The sequence below is a fragment of the Lissotriton helveticus genome, chromosome 4_1 (assembly GCF_964261635.1).
Source record: "Lissotriton helveticus chromosome 4_1, aLisHel1.1, whole genome shotgun sequence".
In the NCBI taxonomy this organism is placed as follows: domain Eukaryota; kingdom Metazoa; phylum Chordata; class Amphibia; order Caudata; family Salamandridae; genus Lissotriton; species Lissotriton helveticus.
This window is the reverse complement of record NC_136063.1, coordinates 1,757,588,632-1,757,604,556: the sequence shown is the minus strand read 5'-3', so window position 1 is coordinate 1,757,604,556 and position 15,925 is coordinate 1,757,588,632.

The following is a 15,925-nucleotide window of genomic DNA, read 5'->3' as shown; positions in this document are numbered from 1 at the left end:
CAGTAAGAAGTGAGGCCGATAAAAGCTCGTACCTCCTTCTGTGTCTTGGGTTGTGGAAGATGTGCTATTAACTTGATACGGTCAGGTGTCAACTGTCTACCCCTCTTGGACAGTAAGTGTCCAAGGTATACCACTTGCTGGACACAGAATTGCAGTTTCGAAGGGGACACCTTGTGCCCCATGTCTGCCAGGAAATACAAGACTGTAAGTGACGCACGTTCGCAGTCACGTTCTGTACGGGCTGTGATTAATAGATCATCGACATACTGGAGCAGGGCAGTGTCAGTTGGCATGTGAATACTGTCTAGTTGTCTTTTAAGTGCTTGACTGTAAATACTAGGACTTTCTGTAAAACCTTGAGGTGCACGTGTGAATTTATAGCTTCTTCCATTTAAACAGAATCCGAAAAGGAACTGGCTGTCTGGATGAATGGGGGCACTAAAGAATGCGTTCTTGAGATCAATAACAGTAAAGAACGTAGCTTCAGAATCAATGGCAGTCAATAGGGAAGAGATATCTGGAACCACAGGGTACTGGGGTATGATACATTTATTAAGTTCCCGGAGGTCAATCACTAATCGATAAACTGGGGGTGCATTTGGATCAGTACGTTTAAGGATCGGAATGATCGGAGAATTACATACGTTGGAGTCAGTTTCTACAACCACTCCTTGAGCAATGAGCTCGTCGATGATTTTCGATAAGGCTGCTACAGCCTCAGGTGGCAATTTGTATTGTCGGATTCGTGGTAGTACAACTCCTTGCTTCAGAGTGACACGATATGGTGTAATGTGCATATAACCTACATCAGTCGGACCTTGCGCCCATAAATGCTGTGGTACATTCATTAATCTTGGATCAAAATCACGTAACACATAATGACCTTTAAAATCACGTAAAAACAATCTCACTCCTTCCGGAGAGCAGCATATTACCGCTCCTAATTCTTTCAATGTTTTAATACCCAGTAAATTTTCAGGACAGGATTTCGTAAGCAACAAATCTGTAGTTCGGGACAATGGACCAACTTCTAGGGAAACTGGTTTCGATATTTCATTAACAATAGGCTTTCCTGAAAATCCCAGGGAAACATTTCTTGAGCCTGAGAGCGGAGCCCCTGGAACCTCGTCATGACTGATGGTAGTCCTACTTGCCCCTGTATCAATCAGAAATTTTCTGTCTTTCCCTAATACTTGACTGTGTACATAGGGACCCTCTTGATCTACAGGAACCTCGATGAGAGGCAAGCCAACCTCCCTCTCTAGGCTGTTTCATGAATACTGCTGATATTCTGGATAATCTGACTGTGCGTACTGGTACATCTGCTGTGTAACGTGTTGTGTGGCAGCTATAGGCTGCGGTACTGTAGTTGTCTGTTGTGCGTTCTGCGGTGGTTGCGTATTCTGCGGAACATGTTCTTGTCTAGGAGGACGCGGTCTCTCTTTCGTCTTACCCGTAGCTATGTTGTGTTTCAGAACTGCACATTCGTTTATATAATGACCTGGCTGTTTACAGTAATTGCATGTCCCTTTAACGGGAGATGCAGAATGACTAGTTTGATTCGTACCCCTCTTCTGACTATCTGGTGGAACAAACTGTGCAACTAGTACTTTCATTTTTGTATCTTTCATACGTCTCCTTTCGTGTTCTTGCTCTTCCCTGATTCGGTTCTGGTGATACTGTAACATCTGGAGCATTTGTGATGGGGTATTAGCTTGCCATGTACTCTCGACCTTCAATACTCGATTTTTAACTTGCGGTAAAGAATTCTCGACTAGTTTGGTAACAAAAAGATGTGGATACGATTCACTACTTGTTTTCAGACCGCTATTAATAATGAAACATTTCTCAAATCTGGAATAAAAATCACTAGTGTCTTCATCTTTTACAGGCTGAGATGGCATCCCAGTCTTCCTTTTTCGTGGCTAGTAATCTTGGCAAGACTTGTATTAGCAGTTCGGGCAATGCTTTGGCTTTTTCCCCGAGACCGGTACCAGGAACTCGTGTATTATCTTCGTTCTCTAATTCTGCCCAGTCAATCTTTTTCTCTCCCACCTCCCATTCTTTTTCTTTAAGTTTTTCATATATGCCCGCAGGCAACAGGACTTTTAACATTTTAATGATATCGGGATACGTGTATTCTCCCATACGGAGCATGTCCTTTAATTCACGGTGGAACCCTGCTGGATCTTTATCGTGACAGGGTACTAACTTTTTCATTTCCAGTAGTTCTATTTTCGTTAAAGGGGTGTAAACAAATACTCGTTCGAGTGCACCTCCCGTTCCCTTAACAGGATGCACTTCTCGCAACGGATTCTGTCTGTCTATGTAGAATGGGGGTGAAACAGGAACAAAATGCGGAGTCAGGAACGTTCTGTATTTGTGGCGCTGTTCTAAAATGACACTAATTAAATCGGTACCTAGACCTTTCCATCGGTTTAGGAGTAACTCGTTCAATACATTATATAAGGGACCTGGATCAGAATGCTGACTCTCATACAGTGTGATGAGGTGCTGGATCATGTACATACCCACCAGTCGCTGCTCGGCTGGGGGCAGTTTCAGAAACATTTGAGCCACTACTTCGTCTGAAAACGTGGTAGAATCACTAGTCCATCGGACTGCTGATCGGGCTAGTTCTTGTTCATGCATGGTACTAAGCTCACTGTAACCTATTCGTAGTTTCAGAACTTTATCGGTAGACTGGAATACTTGTTCAAGAGAACACTGTTCTAGTACGGGAGGAGGAAAAGCTTTCTTGTAGTCTAGGCGTGTGTGTCTATCAGAAGGTCTCATTCTACCTACATACGCTATTCTGGAGGGATTCTCGTTGTCTACCTCTTCGTCTGAAGAGTCATTCTCTTTCTCGGCTACTCTCATTGCTTCCTCCTTTTGGTGTATACTTATAATTTCTTTACGAATCTTTCTATACATGGTTTCTATACAATTTTGTGTTCTGTGTTTTCCTTCTGCTATATTGTCACTCCATCTGGTCAGGACTTTCATATCTTCTTTGTTTTTATCAGGGTAATCCTGTTCTCTTATTAAACAATTTATTAAAAATTGTAAAATCATGCCTTGAATCTCGACTTTTCTGTGTACCATAGCTTCGTGAATACTTTCTGGTTTCTCCCCTGTACGAATGAAGTGATATATTCTGTCTAGATGTTGTTCCATATTTGATATGGTAACCAAGAAGCTTGCAACTCGTCGTAATCGTATGGAATATATTATCATACTATCTTCGCCTGGTACTGGGTCATATCTGCAATCAGATCCACACTCATGGAAATACTTTTTGAGGGCTTCGTACGTAGTCACTTTTGGCGTACGTTGTAACGCTGCATCTCTCAGCGTCAGTCGCTTTGTTTGAGGCGGGGTGATAGGAGTACCTCCCCCTGCTCCTCCTGAACTAGAATCGTCAACTAATACTGGATGCGACGTTGCTGGTAATGTAACTGGCAAAGTAGGCAAGCGTAATGTGGGTTGGTCCTGGGTTACTGGCATATTAAAAGGATTCCCGGGACCAGTGGCTGGAGGAACAGTAATTGCGTTATCAACAGGGTTTTGAGGTTGAGCAGGCGGAAGAGGAAGCGGATTTGTATATTCTGGGATAGTATCGTCTAAATAGGAAGAAAGGAAAATTTCAGCTGCGGTCGGTTTATGACGTAGCTTAGTCGGGATCAATGGTGGCGGTAAATTACAGGGTGCTTCCGGGGTCGCCTTAGGCAGGCCCTCGGCGAGAAGGGGATACATGCCTTTAATAAGGGCATTTCTTTGTCTGTCTGACTGTTCTGCTCTAACTTGTTCACCTTCTTCTAGTAGTTCCTTTTCTTGGGCTTTTTCTGATGATTCTCTACTTAGTTCTGCTTTTCTGATTTCTTTTTCTGTTCTTTTATGGGATTCTTTACGCCATAACTCTATGGCATCTTTCTGGGATTGTCTGGCTTTCTTTTTCCATAATGCTTCTTCTACTCTCATGATGCACTCGGCATCCCATGTTCCTGAAACAGGCCATCTATATTTCTCTTCGAGGTGTTTTGTGTAATCAACCCATAAATCTAGATACAGTATGGCATCTAAGCCATGCTTATGATACATGAAATGTCCAGGACTGTCCCTAGGAGGGACAGGAACTGATTCTTCGAGTAACCCTTTTCTGGTTTTTATCTGACGTAGTTTCGAAAACAGCGGCATATTTGAACCGTACTTGAACTTGAACACAATACACAATGAACACAGTAATGAATAGCAAAACAATCACTCATACCACGACATCAAAAACACATTAATAACAGTTCGAACAGATACTACCTAATACATTGAAAACATAATACTTGAATTTCTCGAGAACAGACTTACTAGAATTACTGGATGCACTGCTAAAACAGTACAGAACCTACCGGTCTCCTAAAGAGACACGTCATACCGTATCCACCTAGGTGAACACGTCGGACCGGATCTGTGTACCCAAACCCGTCGGACCGGGCACAAATTAATGAACCCGTCTAGATACGTCCCAGCAACGGTACTCACCGGGAAGCAAAACTGAAGGCCTCGGACTGGACTGGACTGCTACGACGTCTGGTTACTGCTACGCACTACGCATGCGTCTCGGGCTTCGGAAACAGGTGGGCCTCCGGATACCTCGGACCTTGCTCTCTCTGCTTGGGCTCTGGTCGGGACGATCCGCCTTCCTCACCGCCTCGTCTGGATGCCGGACCGCAGTCTCCGTCTCCTCCGTGGGCCTGAGGGAGCCTTGAAGCAGAAATATCTGCACGTGCACAGTAGGGTTCCGTCACGGCTGTAGAAGGGTCAGGGGGCCTGCGTTACATCGCCGGCGCGTGGGAAAGGGGCTCGTCCCTATTCGGGCGCCATTATGTGGTAAATAAATAATTAATTACCGGTACTATTTTTCTATGCATTAACTGAAAAGGATAGCTCAATAAATAAGAGGCAGAATCCGTGGTATCCGAGTCGAATGGGCTTTAATCAGATGGCTCGAGCCAATGGACCATCGGGTTCCATCACCTGCAAAGGTTCAGGAAGGGACAGACACAAGGAAAAGGGGAATGGCAGCTGCAACGTCTCATTAACATCATACAGTATATATAGTAAAACAGTACAATTGCATTGAATACAGTAGGCGTAACAAGTGAAGAGAAGAAGATAAGAACATATGGGCGTAAAAAGAAGGCGTGCACAGGGCGTGCACGGAGGTGTGTGATGTAGACGTCACAGAAGTGTCATAAGTGGGTGGACACATGGAGGGGGCTTCATGGGCAGCTGGAACCTTTAACCTACTGGTGCGCGCAAAACGAGTCATGACGTGTAACTGGGGAGAGCTGGGGGCTCTGACTTCTGGCACTAGAAGAGGAGACTAAAGTCTGGGATGTCAGGACGACATGTACCTATAGTATATCTGATATCTTGTGTTTGGAGTACATGTTGATAGAATCTAAAAGTCATCAGGGTAAAGGCTACTTGTCACTAAGGCTGGTGCATGCATATATTCTACATGTATTGCGTGTGCTATGAATCTTCTATGGATACTAATTCAGTAATTCTCTTGCATAGAGACAGAAAGACTATACTATAGACGAATATGTTTATCCTGTTCGTTAGCTAGGAATGTGAAGCCGGGGAGCTGAACAGATAACTGTAGGCATAACATATTCTTGGCAGGCAGGCCAGGCCGAGCACCGCGCTGCTTGGCAGGAAGTAAGGGAAGGGTCAGGGATGCGGGAGGGGCTGCATCGCTCCTCGGAGTGGTTTCAAGAGACTTGAGCTTGAATCTGGTGTCCGGGCCCCGTGAGGCCTAGAAACGGGGACAACTCGATGAATTAACGTGCACAATGTAAAGACGTTGGCAACATAGGCCTAATACTCGTTGCTTTCACGAGGACTGGATAACTGGCATACTAACGTTGGACACAACTATAATTGCGTCTTTATTCGGTCAAGGGGGAACATATGCATATCGATCATGCATATATAACATATAATGGGGAATACGTAGGGACACATGACAAGGCAAAATTCAATTTTCCTCACCTAGATGCTAGAAATGTTGTGTGGTGCATTATTAGTAATACAAAACATGTTTATTAGTGCATTACGTTAATTCCGAGAGGATTGAATCCGAGCAAGTCTCTTTCCGAGTGAAACCTTGCTCCATCAGAACCTACCAAATTCATAATTGTTTTCAAAACGGGATACTGAGTGAAGTTTGGAGTTGCCTGACTTGTATGGATACCACTAACATTTCCTTCCCAAAATACCATGCAAATCTAAATTTAGCTAAAATAATGCATTTTCCTCACCGTTCCGTGACGTAAAGATCAATCCCCATGGGGATTCACAAAATCCCTACCCACCAATGCTCTTACACTTCTCCCTCCTGGAATCGTGCCCTACATTAGTGCCTGGGCTTAGTGCGGATGCCAGGAAATGCCACAAAATGTAAAATAGAGACAACACATTTACACTATGAAATGTATCCATTTTGGCAATGTGGGTAGCTGCAAAATTTGGGTCTGAGTAGAAATTCTGTTCAATTGGAAATGATGCTAGCCTTTTTTATGAAGAGGCAAGGGTGTTATTGAAATATTTCTTCTACTTTTTTGCCTGGCAGAATGCTTGGAAATAATTCAAAGTTTTTCACTTAATTTTTAAAATTGGATTTAATGGTCAAAAATCAGACAAATATGTATTTTAGATTGCCTTAGTAAAAACTTCGGATCTGCCACTCATCACACCTCCAGAACTAATAACACACTCTTTGCTAAGACAGTTATTAACTCTGGCTCAGAAGACAGTATCCTACCTCTGAACCTCTAAAAAACAGGGGGCCTAATTTACGAAAAGTGTTGCATTGCTGCGGTAAAACAGCAAGGTGACACTTTTCAGTGTGCCCTCGTTGCGACACCATTGATGCACCGTATTTACTGTATGGTGCTCCATGTCGCACGGATTGACATATAAGTCATGAATCCTGACGTATTTGTCAGCGCCAAAATGACACATTGCTTTAGCGTGTCTGGAAATAGATGCTACTGCATACATTATACCTGCTGCACATACAATGTAGTGCAGGGGTTTACTAAGTGACGCACCTGCCTAGATGCGTCACTTTCTAAATATGGTGCATTGTGGCACTTTTATTCATGCCGTCACAGCATCACAAAAAGTGACGCACCTGCGGTGCAAGTGTCTCCTAAATAAGGCCCAGGATGATGCTAGTTAGCCTTGACACTTGTTTTTTTTCAATTTTTCAATTGGAGATACAGAGTGGGCTTTTCCTATTCATCCACAGGACTATTCTAGCCACCTGCTTCAATGGAATAGAGAACCGGTTTTGACCTTGTCAGATGGGAGAAGAGCTCAGTGACTAGGGAGCTGAAGAGAGGCCTGAATTGAGACAGAACAGCTTATGCCATTTCGAAACTGGGGCTCCTGTCCAACTTTGCCGAAAGGCAATGAGGAAGTGCTTCAAAATTAAGTTGGCACAGGGTGAGTAAGTAGCCAGAACTGGGTAGGAAAACATTTCCAATCACTGGCCAGTGCATAGGATAAGATTAGAGCTTCACTACCACCTCCACAGAACATTCCTGGACCTGTGAAAACTAAATATGAAGAAAAAGGCCCTACTGGCAGTGAGAAGCCAACTCTTTATTCATGCTGGAAGATATGGTCACAAAGTCTCTTGCTTCCAGGTGTCACCCATGGATATGGTTAGAAATGGGGGTCTCTCGTTGGCAATGATTTGCACCATTGTCCAAGTAGGGACCCTTCTTCCTAGTCAAGGTAGGGGGATACACTTGTAAAATAACCCCTGCTCACCCCCTCGGTAGCTTAGCACGAGCAGACAGGCTTATCTCAGAGGCAGTGTGTAAAGCTTTTTTGCATGCTTACAGTATTATAGGGACAACACTACAAAGGGACACAACACAAGTTTAGAAACATAAGTAATCTTCATCTAAACCAAACAAGACCAAAATGACAAAAATCCACACTACAGTACTCAAAATATGATTCTTAAAAGATAGAAATGGATCACTTTCAAGAAAATGTTGAATACAACACTTGTACACAAAGTACCTTGGATGCTTCGAAAAATGCAAGCAAAAAGGGTCACAGGGAAGGTGATGCATCAGTTCTTTACACTTAGGGCTGGTGATGCATTGGTTCCTTGCTCCGGGGGAGGTGATGCGTTGGTTCCTTACTGCTGCACAGGGGAGGCGATGCCTAGTTTCCTTACTGGAGAGGAGGTTATGTGTTGGTTTCTTACTGCGTTGGGATCAATGCATTGGCTTCTTTCTGCATCCCCCAAAAATGTGACCAACATGATGCGTGACAATCTGGTCCAATGTGATGCGCGAAGATCCAGGATGTGCTGTTCTGATTTCAGTTGCATCCCCTTGTTGAGTCGGTTTCTGCACAAGAAGGCCTGCATCAGAATCGGTGAAGTGATCTCAGACGTCGGAGATCGGTGCACAGGATTCGTCCCTTAGGAGACACTTCAGCCGTGAGCAGGTGGTGCGTCGATTCTTCTGCAGCGGTGATACATCAGAAAATTCATCTCACACTGCTGTGATGTGTCAGAACATGGCAATGCATCGATATTCGAAGTTCTTGCTGTTTCCAGTCTCAAAACAACCAATAGAGGCCAAGAACACTGGCAAGCACCTCTCAGCAGGGCCGAACTCCCAGCAAGGGAGTTCAGGGGTACTAGGGTGAAGTCTTTGTATCCCTGAGACTTCAGAACTGGAGGCAAGCTCAATTACAAGCCCTTGGAGATCCTCCTCAAGCATGGGACACAGCACGCAGCAAAGTCCTCCTCCGTTCCTTGGCAGAAAGTAGCCACTGCAGGCCAATCCCAGACAGCAAACAGCACATGGGCAGTATTCCTTCTCAGTTTCTCCACCTCTTCTCCTTTGCAAAGGTTCCTCATGATTCGCAGAATGTATCTAAAAGTCTGTGGGTTGGGCCCCTCTTTTTATAATACAAAATCCTTTGTTCTCTGTGGCAGAGAAGTTCTTTGCCCAACCAAAACCATTTCTGTTCTCTCTAGTGCAGCTTCCTGGCTGGAGGTGGAGAAAGCATTGTCCTTGGTGGACAAGGCCTATTTAGGTGTGAAAGAAATCTCCTCCCCCTACCCTGAATGCAGCCCAGGTTTATTCTGCCCAGCCCTGACTCACCCTGGAAAGGCAGGACACACCTCAATTCCCCATGTGGCTGTTTGAACAGAATGCCAATTCCCAGCCCCTGTCACTCAAAATCAGACAGTCAATACACAAACTAGTAGAGGCACTCTGGATGGTTAGGCAAGAAAAAAACCTACTTTCTAAAAGTGGTATATTCAAACACAGAATGTAAAAATCACCCTCACTAAAAGAGGCATCTTAACATTGCTAGTTCAGGCATATCAAACTTTATTTTCGCATCTTGTTCCCATGGGTAGTAATGCTCATAAGATGTTATGGGCAAGCTCCCATTCTATCCTGTAGGACAGATTGCCTTACAATAGTGAAAAGATGAAATTGGCAGTATTTCACTATCAGGACATGCCACACACATCAGTGAATGTCCTACCTTTCAGATACACTGAAGCCTTCCCACATGGGTACCTTGGTCTACCTTTGTGGTGAATTACTTGTAAGAAAATGGGAAGGTTAGGGCCTTGCAAGTGGATGCACTTGCAGGTCGACATGGCAGTACCTGCAGTGGCAGGTCTGAGTTACATTTACAGGCTGCTTATGTGGGTGGCACAATCAGTGCTGCAGGCCCACTAGCAGCATTTGATTTACAGGCCCGGGGCAGACACAGTGCACTGTACGAGGGACTTACCAGTAAATCAAATATGCCAATCATGAAATCACCGATCCATCCATAAACACAATTTACAGGGAGAGCGTATGCCTTCAGCACTGATTAGCAGTGCCGATGGGCCCAGAATAATAAAATCAACAAAAACAGGGTCCAAAACAGTAGGCCAAAAAGCAAAAAGTCTGTGGATAAACCCGCTGTAAAAGCCAGGTCTAACACAACCCCCTTCCAGCCTAAAGCCAGGGTAGACTAATCAATCCCTAGATAGACATCCATTCTTGAGGCGAAAGAACCTAGACCTAGTCCGCAACAGCGAGGGAACATTCTGGTTCTAAGCATTTCTGAACCCAGTTTGATCCATATGTCCCTCTCAGGGCCCGCTAAGCTAACCCATGGGGAACCCTTCTACTCACCGTAGACACCATCTGTGCAGCACCTAACCTTAGCTTGCTCACAGGTGTGCTCCAACACGCAGACAGTACCAACATGGCCATCACAGTGACCCAGGAGTAACAGAGGGACAGTTCTCCTCACTTCACTCACTTATCCCAGGGTTTATCACTTGGCATAACCATAGTATTGATGTCAGGATTCTAGACCTATGGCTATTGTGCACCCCAACAGCCCTTGGTCCAGTTCAGTGTTTCTGATACTCAAGCCACCAAGAGGGGTGCAACACCAGAATTCTACTTTTGTTTGCACTATAGAGGGCAAAACTCAGTCCCTAATACGGACACTCACCCTTTCCTCGAGCTAGTGAGCTCATTGACTGGCTGGGAGCTACCACGATTCTGAGTACATTTGATTTTATATCAGGGTACTGGCAGATTGCCTTAATAGAGGGGGCTAAGGAGAGGTCTGTACTCTCTACCCCAGAGAACCACTTCCAGTTTAGAGTGATGGCTAGGGGTGGGTGTAACTCTCGTAATTACATGTAGCATAATCACACAGGATTACTTGAAAACGATGTGAGATGCCACAGAATTATGCAACAGGAGTAATTTGGCATTAAGCTCTGATTTCTTACCTCAAGAATGCCCCCTTGCATCTAAAATGGAACTGAGGATGCCTTTTGCACAATTAAATTGTTGTTAATGTAACAAAACATGAATAGCCATAATAAGCAACTTTTCACACAAGCTAAATGAGCATTGGAGGTAGGACTTGCTCCCAACTTACTCCTAGAATTTAACACTAGTTTCATAGCTCAAAAGTGCATCCTCGTGTCCACAATGGACAACTAGATGTGTTTTGCTCTAGGAAAATAGCTCTAAATGCATTTGAACATAAACAGAGGTGCAGGCAGCTGCATGTGCTCTCTACATATGCTCTTGTGGTAGATTTTTCCCCCAAATAAAATACCCTTAATTCCGTGAGCGGGCGTAATTGCACTAGGGTAAGTCCCCTGAGATAAATTATACTAATGATCAAATATCAATGAAGTCAAGCATAGATGTTCTTATTGGCTTCTTTTGCTTTATTTTATAGTGCCGGGCTGGGCCCTACGTGAGTAACACACTTCCTTCTCGTGTGTTTTTTCTAGCACTTTGTTTGGCAACACTGAGATATTACTTCTAGGTAGCCATAAGCTATATTGCTTCACTTTTATTTTTTATTTGTATTTTTTATTCTCCTGTTCTGTTAAATCACTTTTACCCCTTATTTCTTTTTTTGCCCTTGTTCTCAGGTGTCCCATAGTTTTAGATCATGATGAGACCACTCAAAAAATAATGGGGTCAAAACGCCATAAAATACTCAAATAAACAAGCCGTTCACTGTCTCTTGATTGTGGATAGTTGACAGTGCATATGATTTATGCAGCTTGCTAAGGTTGTTTAACGATATTTATAAACCTTGTTGTATGTCAATTTGTCACTTTCTTTGGTTCTACATTCACTTGGCATAATGAGAACCATCAATGTCCTATGTTTAAAAACCTTCCCCCAATAATAAATATGAATATTTAACAAAATATAGTGTTTGGTCATATTGTTTAATTATGTATAAAGGCTTTCTTCTCTATGACTATCCTATGACTAACGATTGCGAATGAGCATATATTATAATTTATCTTGTTTATATGATCCACAGAACTGTTGTTTTTCTTTGCATTCTAAATACCCTGGTTCCTTGTGAGTAGGGTTGCTTGAACACATGACAGAAATGTGGCACGCTTAAGCTCCTGGATAGGTCTATGTGAGCTGAGAGGAGTACTGCAGGACTAGACCTTCTCTTCCTTGTACCTAGGACAAAGGCATAGACTCCAACGGACAGTTGGCTGACATCATATGTGGTTACAGGGACACAACAAGCTACAATAATACTTTTCTCTGGACATGTCCAGCTCGTCAGAGCAACTGTACCTGGACCATTGCTGGTGGCCTCTACTGTAGTGAGCCCTGGCCCATAGGTTCTGTCCTAATGATCATTACAAGTGACTCAGAGGAACTGCTCCAGAAACCCTGAAAAAATGTTACTTCAAAGGCTAAGTCAAAAGGTAAAATATTTAACTAGGATAAACTTGGTTAATGTAGGAGACCCGCTCTCCATCATAGTGAGCCTAAAATGATGAATAGGTCCCACTGTACCATGACCACAAACTATCATTGGTGGTAGGTGTTTTTTTAACATTCATATCTCCGGTTCCCTTTATTGGATTTGTTATTTGGGAGTTATATTGTTTATTCATTATTACGATCTGGGGCTGTATTACATATTGTCTCCTGGGGGTGCAAAAGGTTTGTGTGCCCACTTTTGAACCCCAAGGCACTGTGGTATTACAAAAGTGGCTGCAGATGCATGTGTGGACCCTTCTGTAATAGTGATAGCGCTGCCGTACATGTAGCACTAGTGCCATCTTCATAGGGTTTTCCCTCATTTGCATGGGGTATAGCCTCGTGCAAATGATGAAAAATCCCTCTAACTCTTATGGACCTGGGCGCAGAGGCAAACATACCCAAGGAGGCCCACTGACAGTGCACCACAGAAAGGCGAAGCACTGTCAGTGCGCGCCTTAAGGGCTGCCCTCTGGAGAGGGAAATTGTCTCCCCTTGACCCCCTCAGACATCCCCCTGAAGGCGATGCAGTCACTCAATGCAGCCGCCTGCAGTTGTATATCTAACCCTTCTTTAAAGTGCCGATGATACAGAGAAACATGAAGTGGCTGTGAAGCAGCTGTTTGTATTCACTGAATGTGCTGCAACCAGGGCAGTATGAGTTTGCAGCTGTCATGAGAGCACTGACTCTCTTTGAGGCTAGCACAACTGCTTTATACATGAATACGATGACGCTGTTGGACTGTATTACACATAGTGCCCGGGGCGCAACAGGCGTGTCTGCATGCTTTTTCATCCCTATGCCTAATGTGGTAATACAATAGGGGCCACAGATGCCCGTGCAGCCCCTTCTCTAAGACTGATAGCACTGGCATAAATGTAGCGTCAGTGCTATTTCCAGAGCTCTGCACCCGCACTATATTATGGATGTGGGCAAAAAGGCGAACTTGTCCCATTAGCCTCTCTGCCACATCTGTATTTCACTGAATGCGCTGCCCCTAAGGCATCACAAGTTCATGGCTTCCCTGAGGGCAGCACATAAATCATAATAGGGTGCACTGTCTCTGTTTGCTCCTAGCACACATTTTTAAAGGTGCACTGTGGCGTAAATAAGAACAATGAGCCCTTTCAGTAATACTGGCCCAGGTCTCTATAAGATTAACACTGTCTCTCATGAAGAAAAACCACGCGTTTTAAGACCAGGAGGTGAATATTGTCCTTTGGATTTTTTTTATTTCTGTAGTGGTGGTTAGAATTTCATGCTCCAAGTCAGTGGAATTACATTGAAATTCTGCAGGATTCTGCTGAATTCCCCCAAGCGGAAAAGTGAGCTTCGCAATGTGCAGTGCATACCCCTTGGTGCCCTCACATAACTATGTAAGGGCACCGAGGGGTATCAACTCCAGTACATTCGCCTTGATGCCCTTACATACTTATTGCCTGCAATGTGTGATCTCCTTTCTGTACCCTGCAATGCCTGTAATACCCCACTGGGTTCCTATGCCTTGTATCCCTGTGGATCACAATAACCTATGTAACCCGTCTGAATAATCCTCTTAGCTCTACATCCAGATGCTGATCTGTGCCATAGCCCTCCACAGCATCCCTTAAACTAGTAATCCCTATTGTCAATGACCACCATTCGCCCCACCACCACCCCTAATCAATGTATCTAAATCCCGGTATCACCACTCTCTGCACCTGGGCACGGATTTTCTCAGGAGCAAAGAAAGGAAACCTCCACAACATTGGGCAGGCCAAGACCATCCCCTCTTGCCTGTTAACTCCTCGGAGTTATCCTCCACTTTCTTTAAGCTTGGTAACTCACTCCTCCATTTCTGTAGCCTGAGGGCTATACCCACTCCTCTCATCTAGTTTGCCACTGTCCCCTAGAAGGCCATGAATGAGCACTTTCATGTTGTTGTAGAACTCTCTCCGGGTGCGTTGTAGGCTGCTCTGCCACACATGGGAGCTCAGTGGGGGCAGCTCCTCCTCCGGCTGGTGCCACTCCAACTTGGAGGGCTCCAGCCTCCAGCACCACCAAGCCCTGGGCAGCCGCTCCACTCTGGGTTCTGCCATGTGAACACCATTCACTCCGCCGACCTGCAAGGTGAGCGCCCATTGGAGGAGCGTAAACTCGACACCTGCGGAATCTGGAAGCGACCCTGAATCAAACAAAGAGAAAACATTAAACAATGCCACTTCATTTAAAAACAAAATAAATGATTGTTTCAGGCAAGGCACCTCAGCACAGCAGAGGTAAAGGCATAGTGAGCAGAGCGCTGATTTAATTCCACCGGCGGAATTAATTAGTAATTCAGTGTTACATGAGTAATGCAGAATTACTAGATGATCCCAATTCTACTGGCGGAATTAAAACTACTACCCACCACTAGATTTCTTACCCTCCTCAGTTTAATGATCTGATTCCTTTATTACAGTGACAGCTTACTCTATTATAAAAGCCCAGCTTTGGCTCTAAGCCAAACCGATATGTATATGTGCTGTTCTGCCCCTGCAATGCCCGCTAGAGACATAGGGCCAGATTCATCAAACCAAAATCCGCACGCAAAGGGCCAGATTCTGAGATTCTGGCCCTTTGCGAGCAGTATTTTTGCATTTGGGATGCATCATCCCAAATGCAAAAATCGCAATTTTAGAAATCGCTACATTGCGATTATTTGCATTTAAGGAATCTCAATTAGAGATTCCTTAAATGCAATGCATGAACCATTTCAAAATTGCGAATTCGCAATCTGGGGCCGCTATTTACTGCGAAGTCTGACTACGTGGTAAATAGCAAAAACTTAGAAAAATGCACTTTAGTGCATTTTTCTAAGTTGTATGTTACACACACACATGTCCTTGGGACATGTGTGTGCGCAACACCAGTGTACATTACCATTTCAGGGGTGCCTGGCACCCTTGAAATTGCTTCCTTATTTGCGATTCGCTAATTGCGAATCGCAATGAGGAATGACTCCCCATTCATTCCTATGGGCCTTCAGGCCCATAGGAATGAATAGGAAAGCCATTCCTTATTTGCGATTAGCAATTAGCGAATCACAAATAAGGATACAGTATAAATCGCTAAAAATATTGCGATTTCTACATGCATCCCGTTTTGCGAGTCTTTAATTGCGAATCCTTAAAATTCGCTATTAAGGACTCGCAAAACATGACTTTGATGAATCTGGGGGATAGAGGGCTGTGAAAAGTGCTCTGAAAAGTGCACAGAACACCTTTTGCGATTCAACGTGCTGCTTTGCGTCACATTAGTTCTGGTGCAAAACGTTAGTAAATCAGGGCAAATATGTCTGTCCGCCCTTCGAGCTTGCTGCAACTAGAAAAACCTCTGTAATCTGGAGCAAGCGTCTAGCCATGTATGTCATGTCCCTTTTCCACTTCTACCTGGCGACTACATATGTTTTGTATCAACGTAGGCGCTGGTGTTGCAAAAAGCATTCATAAGTTAGAATGCCGCCTTACTGTGGAGCGTTGAAGTCCTCGCCATTATTTCTTCAAGGTCCGATCACTGTGTC